The 11,416-nt window shown below is 40.3% G+C and overlaps 1 long non-coding RNA gene across 1 annotated transcript; it reads right to left on the bottom strand.

Annotated features, from left to right (window-relative positions):
• Positions 1-3,653: 3,653 nt before the first annotated feature.
• On the bottom strand, positions 3,654-4,886 carry LOC146696864 (uncharacterized). The gene is made up of 2 exons (XR_014923121.1): positions 4,367-4,886; positions 3,654-4,281 (listed from the first exon to the last, which is right to left on the bottom strand). It is a non-coding gene; the product is annotated as an uncharacterized LOC146696864 (long non-coding RNA).
• Positions 4,887-11,416: the final 6,530 nt, after the last annotated feature.

Genomic DNA, 11,416 nt, shown 5'->3' on the forward strand with positions numbered 1-11,416 from the left:
AGCTATTTTTCCACGTCATAGACTCCAAGAGCTATAATTTGCCCCGACAGCAGAGCAGTGCACTGACAGGCTAGTATATCCATGTGTTGAGATTTGCAGTTGGGCCAGGTGAGAGCTGAAATGCTTGTACACGCGGTATACTGGGTATTTGGCCTGGAGAAATTGGCTGGTAAATTCTACCCAAAGCTCCAGAAACAGACTAGCGGGGCTCATTCAGTGCAAGAACAGCTGTGACAAAAGCTCACAGCTGCTATGTTCAGGAATCTCACTAAGTACGTGTGAGTCTGTTGTCATAGGCTAATACTACAGAAGACACTAAAGGACAAGCAGTCAGTATTGGACTTTTTTCACTTTACCTCTACTGTCAGATGAATTTTCTAAAAATATGTGATTGTAAGTTTGTACAGGTCCCTTTTTCCCTACTTTCTGCTATCATCATAATCACAGAAATACCAGTGTGAATAAGATGATAGGTGGTAGTAAAATCGGCCAGTAATCATCATTCATTTGAATCATTATGATGAATTACTAAATTTTAAGATAAATTATCTCTACAAAAGGCCCCATTAGACCATCATAGGTTATGTAAGATATGCGTAGCGGCTTAAAAGATTCAAAGTCAGTATTTCAAGAAATCTTTATTGTATCATTATTATGAATACAGAGGTTTTTCATATATAGAGAAGGTGATCCCCCTAACTCTGAAAATATATCAAAATATTTAACACAGATGGAAGACTGTTTGTGGCCACTGGGGAACATATGAATACATTAGTGTAACAAAGAAAATACAAAATAAACAACAACAATAATAGCAAAGCTTATTTCTTTTTAGAGCATTATTAGTTATGTAGTTAGTGTATCTTACTGTTGTATAGTTATAAAATGAAAACGTTATGCTTTTCTTTAACATAATTTCCAGCTTTTATCCAAAGTATAATCCACATACAAGCTTATTTAGGAGGATCCTTTAATTATTGCATCAGGTAATTTTCAGTAATTTCAAGTAAACATTATTTTTTTAGAGGGATTTATATGATGAAAGCAATCGTGGTCATTTTGACCACAATATAGAACAATTGAAATCAAGACACAAAAAACAACTTAGCAGCCCGGAGACAGAATCTCTCCAGCATGTCCTGGGTCTGCCCCGGGTCTTGTTCCCTAAAGGTCATGCACCAAACACCTCACCTAGGAGGCTTGCTGGAAGCATCCTGGGCAGACACCTGTTCCACCTCAGCTGGCTCCTTATAGTGGGAAGGAGTAGTGGCTGTATTGTGAGCCCCTTTTAAGGGACCACTCTTCTTCTAGGATAGAGCCCAGACATCCTTTGGAGCAGAGGCGGAGCCAGACATTTGAAACACCTTAGCCCTAAAGGGTGGTATGTATGACTGAAAGATTAATTGGCTCTGTTTTGACTTTTGTTCTAAAAAGAATGACTTCATAAAGGGAAAAATATATATCACATGTGCAGGACACCTGAAACTAGTTTTTTAATTAAGCAGCAAGGCAGAACAAGGTCAGGGCTGTATCAGGACACGAGGACTAAACCCCAATTCAACCAGACCCAGAACTGATCCAGAATTAAAACAGGACTACAACAGTTCAAAATCAGGACTACTTGGGATTTAACCAAGACAGAACCAGAATCAGAACTAGATGATAGTAGCACTAAAAATCATCATAGACCTGCACTACACTTATTTTTAATTCTACCAAAGTCCACTATTTAGATTGAGAAAAGTTTATATAATTATTTAGCCTTGTTGTGCAAACAAGCCTGCATAACTTAATAAATATAGAATCTGAAAAATAACAAACCTAAAAAGAAACACCAGGTACGAGATACATGAGGACCTATGATACGGTGATACTTTTGCTAAACAACCATTTGGCTAACATGTGTGTCTCACCTGCTCTTGTTCCACCTCTGTTCTGTCCTCATTCTCCTCTCTCTCCCTCTCTGTTCCTCTCTCTCCCTCTTTGTGCTGACAATCATCAAATATACAGATATTTACAAACTCTTCAGATAAAAACACAAACACTTTTTTAATTGTAACATTAAATCAGACTAAATGTTTATTTTTTTAGATTGATAAATATAAAAACATATTTGTTAACTTTAAGAGTAAAGAGAGAAACTATCTGTATTTCTTAATTGCAAATGGCACCAAATTGTATTCAAACTTGAGCCACACTTATGGAGCTCCACAATTCTTTTCCTGGGCCCTGTTTCAGGAAGCCGGTTTAGAAAACTCAGAGTGAAAAACGATACGCAGGGTTGAGTAACCCCGAACTGTCCAACTCGGAATATTCGGTTTCAGAAAGGCTGATAACAATTAGTTCAGTCAACGCGGAGTTGCTTTAACCCCAAGTGAAGCGCGCGGACGAGGATACATAAAGCCCTGATAAGCGGAGCACAGATTAAGCGAGTCACCATGGAGACGGAGGGAAAGAAGGCGCGGTCAATGTATTTCACAGCGCTTGAGGCCGAAATTCTGATGGCAGCATATGCCGATAACATGCAAATTCCGCGGAAAAAAGTAACACAGCCACAGCTGCAAAAGAAAGGGAGCATGCATGGCAAAACATAGCCGACAGAGTCAATGCGTGAGTGTTAATTTAAACATTGATCTAGGGATTTCCACCCATTTAACACGTTATTTTATCATATGTTATTTTATTTGTTATTTTATACATTTTATTTTGTGATGTGATGTGAGCGCAGGTGCAACCCAACAGGCCCCAAACGTTCCTGGCAGCAAGTAAAAATGAAATATAAAAATATAGTCCAAACAGGTAAGGTGTAATTGTATTATGAGCTCCTGCTTGGTCTGTTTGTCCCATGTAAATCAATTGCAGTTAGAGGCTACATTAATTTTCTTTCTGTAAGCACTTATTGAAATTATCTGAGCACATTACAAGTACATATTTGCTTACTCTGTATGCTCAAATGTGACCCGTTATAGCCAACAGAAAAAAAGCGGAGGCCCGAAAAACAGGTGGGGGTCCTCCACCACCACCACTCACAGAGGCTGAGCAGTTGCCCTCAGCCAAAACAGTGGGCGCCCTGTGGCCGAAGGCATCTCTGTGGGGACATCCTCTGAGTCAATAACCCCGCAAGACACAAGTGCCTACATAGTGGGTAAATGCAAAATAATACATGATGTGCGTACATCCTTTCTTCACAGTCACCTTTGCAGTGCTGCTCATTCATTTGATAAACTCTTTACCATGATGGATTATTTTGTAGTGAAGTTATTTTCCGACTGATTTTGCCTTCCCTCAGTCTTGGTTGTCTTTGAGAGCATAATGACAATGAAGTGTAAGGTGATTGGTATGTTTGTTAATTGCCATTTGGTCCCTTGTAAGTTATAAGTGACCTGTATAAACCTCATATTCTATCAGTTGATGGTGATGGTGTACTGCATCTGGTGCAGCCTCCTGTTGAGCCAGACCAACATGCAGTTGTGAGTAATACTCCACAGATTATATGAGTTTACAGTAGAACAGCAATGTTGTCTATTTCTTTACTACAGGAAAATAATGAAGAAACATTGACAGCTGTTACAGAGGAGGAAGCAACAGAGACACTTTATGAGGTTTACATCTTTTAATACTTTGTGTACAGGAAATACAGGCGACCAATAAAGCCAGTTGAACAGAAAATCTGTTTATTCGTCTTTCAACATGTTGAGGTGATGGGTCAAAAGAAATGATTGTGACATATGGTGTCTCTGACTGCGCTTCCATCTTGTATGTCCGTGGGAGGGTCAGGATGTTCATGGTTTGGATCACTGCTGATGTTTGGTTCAGAAGGACAGTGTTCTCCTCTAATTGTGGCAATGTTGTGAAGAATCACACATGCCACAATAATGTCACATGCCCTTTCTGGGGTGACCCTGAGTCTTTGCAGGCACTGGAACCGGGCCTTAAGCATTCCGATAGTCATTTCAATTCTGGCTCTTGTCCTGCAATTAGCCAGATTATATCGCTGCTGTGGGCCCGGTTCAGGGTCAGGGTAAGGGGTAAGCAAATAGGGTAAACATGTATACCCCCTATCACCAAGCAAGTAGCCAGTGAACTCTCCTAAGACAGAAGGATACACTTCAGTTCAAATGTCCCTGAAGCAATTGGTCTTTATATATTTTACAGTATTCTCAACTCACCATGTCCAAATTTTGTGCTCAGTGTACATTCACGGAATATTTGTGAGTCATGGACAGAGCCTGGCCACTTGGCTTCCACATTTGTGATAATGTTGGCAGCATCACATATGATCTTCACAGTGCAGAGAACACAAATTAGCATCCATTACTATAATGAAATAATTTGTTAGTTTGAAATGCTACAGGGAACTATGTACCTGTACATTGATGCTGTGGAAAGACTTCCTGTTCACATAGTCTCCTTCATTTACTGAAGGAGCAATGATTGGAATGTGAGTGCCATCTATACAGCCAATCACGCCTGGGAACCGTGAGAATAAATGTAAAATTTAAGTAGTAGTTCAAGTATCACCACATCATGAATTAAGTTTTGGTCATCCTGATACCTGCAATTTTGTGGCATCCCTCTTTGATAAATCTTGTGGGTCTATGACCGGGGAACACCACAAACGAGTGCAGGAGACGTTTCAGTGCAACTGTAACATTCCTGACTGCCCGACAGACGGTAGCCTTGGAAACGTGCTCAGCGTCACCAATATTATACAGAAAGCTCCCGTTTGCAAAAAACCGAAGTGCAATACAAATAATATGTAATGAACTGAGAGCATGTCCGCGATGTGTCACATGCGTAATATATGGCCTGAGGATGTTATCCAAATAACTTAGAGATTGTGCTGAGAAACGGTAACGTTCGCACAGAAAATCATCAGGAAATGATAAAATGTCCAATCGCGCTCTAATCACTCTCTCCCAGCGGAGAGCTCTGCGGAGAATTTGTGCTTCACGATCTACTGGCTCTTCAAGGAAGGGGCACGCCATGTCTGACACTTCCTACTGTCAGGTTTCCGACAAAGGGGCGGAGACAGTCAGGGTTAGTTGTAGTAAACCTGCTAGGGGGCAGGTTAGCTTCACGGAGTGTGTCGTCATAGTGACTCACTCAGGCTTCATCTGAACTCGCTTTGTGAAACCGAAAACCCGGAGTTTTCGTTAACTCAGGGTATACTTACTCAGTTTTTCCACTAAACCGGCTTCCTGAAACAGGGCCCTGGTGTTTTGGTTGACATCTCTTGATTTTCCCATGTTACAGAAACAGGCTCTGTGTTTTGCCTTATATGCATCCACAGCTGTGCCACCAATTTACTCACATGGACTCTACTAACCTATCAGAAGCTTCTTCAGCTCAGAATGGAATGCTCTGGAGTTTTCTTATTAATTAACAATAAACTTAGTGTATATGTACTCCTAAATTTGATGAAAGTGATAAAAAAATAGACAGATCTCTCTCTCTTTATTCTGACATTTAACTAATTCAAAATTATATTTCAATATTTATCTAAAACAAAAGTTTACTCTAAATTGATGTTGTACAGTAAAAATGTTTTAGGTTTTCTCCCTAAAGTGTATGTAAATATCTGGTTACAAATGTGAATATCCTGCTGTGTACTGAAATCCCTCTTGTTTTGCATAGAAATATACTGAACAACATACAAAGCATAATATATAAAATAACATTTACCTGAGTTTTTTCTTTGAAAGAACCCTCTAATGTCCATTCTTATATTTCAGTGCATAACTGAAACCGATTTAGTCGGGGAGGGTAAGAACTGAAAATATGAAATAAACACACATAAGCTAAGACTCTCTAAAAAAAAAAAAGCATTTGTTCGGCTTTTCATTTCGCCATTTGTTGATTCACTCAAGGAGCAAGTAACGTAATATTGATCAAGTGATCAGTTTGATATCAATCTTTCGTGATGCACTGTCATATTTACATTATTTGTACGGTACGAATGATTTGCTTTGGTACCTGGTCAAACTTAAGCTCTCCTTAGTATGGCTGGCTCCGTTTCTCCAACAGTGCACTCACAGGCAGCAGCTGCCCCGCCCTCTCGCTCAGTCGCTTAGTGCCTGAGCTCGGATCATACCAATATCAGGGGGGATTCACGCACAGTCGTAAATTCCCACAGTGTGCACTATGTGCTTCGAATATTGCTTGCACTTTTTGTTTTATACAGTTGTCAGCCAGGCATCTAACTATGAAAAAATTACACTCCAAAAGACCCCGGGCTTCTGACAAAACAACCCGGGCTTAAGCCCAGTAAGCCACCCCCACGCTCCGCCCCTGCTTTGGAGGAAACTCATTTCTGCTGCTTGTGGTTTAACATTTTTTGGTCATTACCTACAGCTCATAACCATACGTTTGGGTAACAACATAGATTAATTTCTATAAATTGACAGCTTTACTTTCATACCCAGCTGTCTATCAGTCTAGCACTCTACTTTCCCCTCACTTGTGAACAAGAACCTGAGATACTGGAAGTGCTTCACTTGGGGAGCACTCATCCCTGACCCGGAGTGGACACTTCACTCTTTTCCAGCCTGAGAACCGTGGCCTCAGAATTGGAAGTGCTAATTCTCATTCCAGCTGCTTCATGCTCAGCTGCAAACCACCCCACTGCAAGCTGGAGGTCATGGCTCAATGAAGTCAAGAGAACCACATCATTTGCAAAAAGCAGGAGACGAGATGCTGAGTCCGACATCCTCCATCCCTTGGCTACAGCTAGAAATTCTGTCCATAAAAGTTTTGAAAAGAATCTTAATATAAGGGATAATGGACAGCCCTGACAGAGACCAGGAGAGGTCAAGGTTTTCACTTAACCAACTAAAATCAGCTAAAGCTGAACACACACAACAATCACTTATAGCATAGGCATTTGCCTTATGCTATGCTTAGGGCATGCTGGCTGTGCTACCTTCTTGTCTGCGTTTTGGGAGGAAGAATAACACCTTTTTTCGAGTAGATTGTCTAGCCGAGTGTTGGACAGTCACATCAGCTGGTGCAGTTTTCTTCACTTTCAGGAGAGTCATTGCTTCTTGGACTGGGCCCTGAAATGTAGCTGTATCAGCTCTCCTTTTCATCTGTGACCTGACCAGTGCTCCCCGAGACTCCATGTCTTGGGGAGATACAGTGATGTCTCCAATTTTCCAGTCTAGGAAGTTTCGCATCCAGATGATGAATGCCATAATTTTGTTCTTTAATGTGACAGAAACCTTAATTTGGGGTCCACGGCAAAAGTCAACTGAATAAAGTGCTTCACTTGTTAAAATTGCATTTCTATTATTTCTATTTTTTTTAATCACTAATCAAAGCAGAAACAGAAAACCACAATGTGACATCATTAGGCATAAACTGACAATTTCATAAAAATAAAAAAAAAACACCTGTGCAATCTGACTAAAATATACATCTGGGATCTCTGCGAACCCTAGGCAGTTGTTGTGGAGATTCAGCTATATAAGGAAATGAGCAATGAACATAGCATAACCACAACAGTCTCATTCCCAGGGCTTCAAATCCTGTCATTTTGTCAAAGCTGCTAGCATCTAAAAAATATGCATAAGATGTCCTTTGGTGTCTGTGCTGTAATGCACCTGGTTTATGCAATAGTGAGATGGGTCTGCCTCTCAGCTCATCTCTTATGGATGCTTGTAGAGGACCCCTCGAGTAGCATGGTGAAAATTGATTTTCAATTTGCAAGTGTTACAACGGGACAATTTTTATCCAAACCATAATATTTTACCTTATCCAAGTAGTTTTTAGTGCCTAAACCTAACCATTAAAGTAAGAGCAAAACAGGCTTGTAATCATCATTCATGTAAGCAAGAAGCAAGAGAAAATGAAACAAATCAGCCAGTAAAAACCAAGGACACAAAGTTAAAAAAAAACAAACAAATAAACTCCCAAACCACAGTTTGCTGGCTGATAAAGCTCTAACTGTGTTGTTCTTTAAAAGAGATTATCTTTTGGTGTCTAGTAATGCCAAGGCTGGTGCATGAAGACACACTGGTTAATCTCTGAGATGTGGCATTTGACAACAATTGGAGTATTCGATGCCCTGGGATTGGAACATGTTGTGGTAACATGTGAATCCATGTACAGTGGGGCAAAAAAGTATTTAGTCAGCCACCGATTGTGCAAGTTCCCCCACCTAAAATGATGACAGAGGTCAGTAATTTGCACCAGAGGTACACTTCAGCTGTGAGAGACAGAATGTGAAAAAAAAATCCATGAATTCACATGGTAGGATTTGTAAAGAATTTATTCGTAAATTAGGGTGGAAAATAAGTATTTGGTCACCTCAAACAAGGAAAATCTCTGGCTCTCACAGACCTGTAACGTCTTCTGTAAGAAGCTTTTCTGTCCCCCACTCGTTACCTGTATGAATGGCACCTGTTTGAACTCATCATCTGTATAAAAGACACCTGTCCACAGCCTCAAACAGTCAGACTCCAAACTCCGCCATGGCCAAGACCAAAGAGCTTTCGAAGGACACCAGGAAAAGTATTGTAGACCTGCACCAGACTGGGAAGAGTGAATCTACAATAGGCAAGCAGCTTGGTGTGAAAAAATCAACTGTGGGAGCAATCATCAGAAAATGGAAGACATACAAGACCACTGATAATCTCCCTCGATCTGGGGCTCCACGCAAGATCTCATCCCGTGGGGTCAAAATGATCATGAGAACGGTGAGCAAAGATCCCAGAACCACACAGGGGGACCTGGTGAATGACCTGCAGAGAGCTGGGACCAAAGTAACAACGGTCACCATCAGTAACACACTACAACGGCAGGGAATCAAATCCCGCAGTGCCAGACGTGTTCCGCTGCTGAAGCCAGTGCATGTCCAGGCCCGTCTGAAGTTTGCCAGAGAGCACATGGATGATACAGCAGAGGATTGGGAGAATGTCATGTGGTCAGATGAAACCAAAGTAGAACTTTTTGGTATAAACTCAACTCGTCGTGTTTGGAGGAAGAAGAACACTGAGTTGCATCCCAAGAACACCATACCTACTGTAAAGCATGGGGGTGGAAACATCATGCTATGGGGCTGTTTTTCTGCCAAGGGGACAGGACGACTGATCCGTGTTAAGGACAGAATGAATGGGGCCATGTATGGTGAGATTTTGAGCCAAAACCTCCTTCCATCCGTGAGAACTTTGAAGATGAAACGAGGCTGGGTCTTCCAACATGACAATGATCCAAAACACACCGCCCGGGCAACAAAGGAGTGGCTCCGTAAGAAGCATTTGAAAGTCCTGGAGTGGCCTAGCCAGTCTCCAGACCTCAACCCCATAGAAAATCTGTGGCGGGAGTTGAAAGTCCGTGTTGCTCGGCGACAGCCCCAAAACATCACTGCTCTCGAGAAGATCTGCATGGAGGAATGGGCCAAAATACCAGCTACTGTGTGTGCAAACCTGGTAAAGACCTATAGTAAACGTTTGACCTCTGTTATTGCCAACAAAGGTTATGTTACAAAGTATTGAGTTGTATTTTTGTTATTGACCAAATACTTATTTTCCACCCTGATTTACGAATAAATTCTTTACAAATCCTACCATGTGGATTCATGGATTTTTTTTTTTCACATTCTGTCTCTCACAGTTGAAGTGTACCTCTGGTGCAAATTACTGACCTCTGTCATCATTTTAGGTGGGGGAACTTGCACAATCGGTGGCTGACTAAATACTTTTTTGCCCCACTGTAAATGCCACCCTCACCTTGCCTGGTTCAAAAATAAACCTACAAACAGTCCAGCATGTAATCTGCATATGGTTACTTTTCAGACTTAAAATCAGCTGCTGAGATCAAAAATGTGAAACACAATTTTAGTAAAGGCCTGCTATTTTGATATATTTCCTTGTTATCTATATAATTCCTATTTCTGACACTTTCTGACATATATTGTCTTATCCATATACTTAATAATTTAGTTTGATGCCCGTATTCTCTAATAGGAAGAGGAGTGGAGGATGAGATGAAGCTTTACTGAAATATCCCAATTGGTAAATTTGATTTTAAGATTTTCAGAATTAAAGCCGAATCCTTATAATCACACACTTCACAGTCAACTGCAGAGCACTTGAGCAGTCGCAGGAATAATAGCAAAACCGTAGAGAATTATAAGTGATTTGAAAGACAATCACGAGCATTGGAATTTTGAATAAAATAAGCCTGCAATTGATGGAGAATGCCTAATGACTCTTTAAGTGTCAAGCGCTTGAGAATCGACGGTAATGATGCAAAGCAATTGTCAGCACTCTATTTTTTACCTCCTCAGACTGCAATCCTTTGTTCACTGCACATCACTCTTGTTATTCTGTTTTCTCTCTCTTCTATATAAAGAAAGTGCTGCCTTGTTTTTCATTTCTTTTGTTGTTTTTTTGTGTTAATTTGGTTAGGAAATGTGGTTTTGTTGTTTCCCAGAAACGTAATAAACGGCTCATCAAAAATAGTGCAAACTGAATTTAAACTGTGGTTGAAAAAAATTGGGGAGTTTTTATAATGTCCTGTATTTACTTTTTGGCTTTTTGAAGGTGTTCTCAGTTTGCATATTTGAAACTGAAATGAGTTTTTCTTTCTTTGCAGATTGCAGTATTTCTGACATCTCATCTCTCCTTTTTGTATTTGGAACAGAACAACAAGCTTCATCTTCTGGCTGTTGTTGGAGCTGTAGTCCCTTGAGGTTCTTCTGTAATTCAGCATCATGCTTCTCCAGCTACTGCTTCAACACAATGATTTCTTTCCTTTGCAGTCTTTACACATAAAAGAAGTTGTGCTGGTGGAGAAAAAGTGAGTGCAGATATGACCGTCTTAGGCATTGTATCAACACAGTTTGTTGTTCCACATGTAACAACCCACCATGGGTGTTGTACATTATACAATTAAATGACCTATATACTTTAAGTAGAGATCATAGGGACAGATACTATTTATAAATCAGGGGACGTTCAATAGTTTTGCAGTAAATACTGCATACAGAAAGAAGCGAAAGGTCTAATTTACCAGAGGCTGATGGTAAACAAGACTATTGCCCTCCAAGCTCCTCTATGGATTATGAGCTTTGCTCTGTCAGTAGACTGGAGCACACTGAGTGTCAGAATTATGCAGCTGAGAGTATGTTGGTAGCAAACACATCATGGTTAAACTAAACAGATCTGTCAGGTTTATCATGAATATATACATGCACACAGGCCACACAATCACACACCTGTGTAAAAGAAAATGCACACAGAATAATACACACTGATGAGTTTTGATGGAGTTTCTAATTATTGGTTTTACTTTGGTTGACAAAAAGAAATAAATAAATGGCACAGATGTGAAATAAAACAGTGATGCTAAATTTAGGGATATTTTGAGGTTCTTTGATGCATTTGCAGGTTACAGTTTGGGCAAAAATGATGAT

Source organism: Copadichromis virginalis, linkage group LG12 (genome assembly GCF_057382275.1).
Source record: "Copadichromis virginalis isolate Kocher_CV1m ecotype Utaka linkage group LG12, C_Virginalis_male_GT1.1, whole genome shotgun sequence".
Taxonomy (NCBI): Eukaryota; Metazoa; Chordata; class Actinopteri; order Cichliformes; family Cichlidae; genus Copadichromis; species Copadichromis virginalis.